Here is a 681-nt window from a genome sequence, read left to right as displayed (position 1 = left end):
TTACTCATAATTATTTTTGTCAAATTACCCACCCGGGATCTGCACCCCAGGAAATAACCAACCACAGATGAAGAATTACACAAACCTCTGTTGAGAAAGTTCAAGAGAGATTACATGAAGAAACTTAAAGAAGTTAAAATAGTGCACATAAAAAAATGTGTGTGGGGGGGGGGTAATAGTAAAGGGGTCCTAAAATATGTGTATTTATTTCTCTTCATTCATCTCTTACATGTTGTCAAATGTCTTTTACCAATAGATCAGCAAGAATCTGTGTTGCTTAGGCTTCGAGGTTGACTTCTGACATTTCCACATCCAGAAAACAGAACTGACTTTGTCGCTGTGACTTGGATAAAGAACTTGACTGAGATGTGGCTGCAAGGTTAGCACCAGTTTTAATCTGACATTCATCACGAGAGCGTACAGACGCTGACAGAATCCAACATCAGCTTCTTATCAGAGCAGCAGTGAGGCGGGTCTGTAGTGGCCTCACTGTAAACGCTGTCCTGTGGTGCCCTCTGTTGGATTAAACGCGTGTTGCAGCTGATGTTAAAGCCTGCCGTCCTCTGTTAGACTGCAGACTAGTCACAGGGAAACAGAGCACTGTTTTATCCTTATAAAAAATGATGCACACATAATCAAAGTACAGCATGTGGTAGCATTTTAAAAGTAATGTTTTATTTC

The sequence above is a fragment of the Pelmatolapia mariae genome, linkage group LG3_W (assembly GCF_036321145.2).
Source record: "Pelmatolapia mariae isolate MD_Pm_ZW linkage group LG3_W, Pm_UMD_F_2, whole genome shotgun sequence".
NCBI classification, from domain to species: domain Eukaryota; kingdom Metazoa; phylum Chordata; class Actinopteri; order Cichliformes; family Cichlidae; genus Pelmatolapia; species Pelmatolapia mariae.
The sequence above is the reverse complement of the archived record's forward strand: the minus strand, read 5'-3'. Positions refer to the sequence as shown.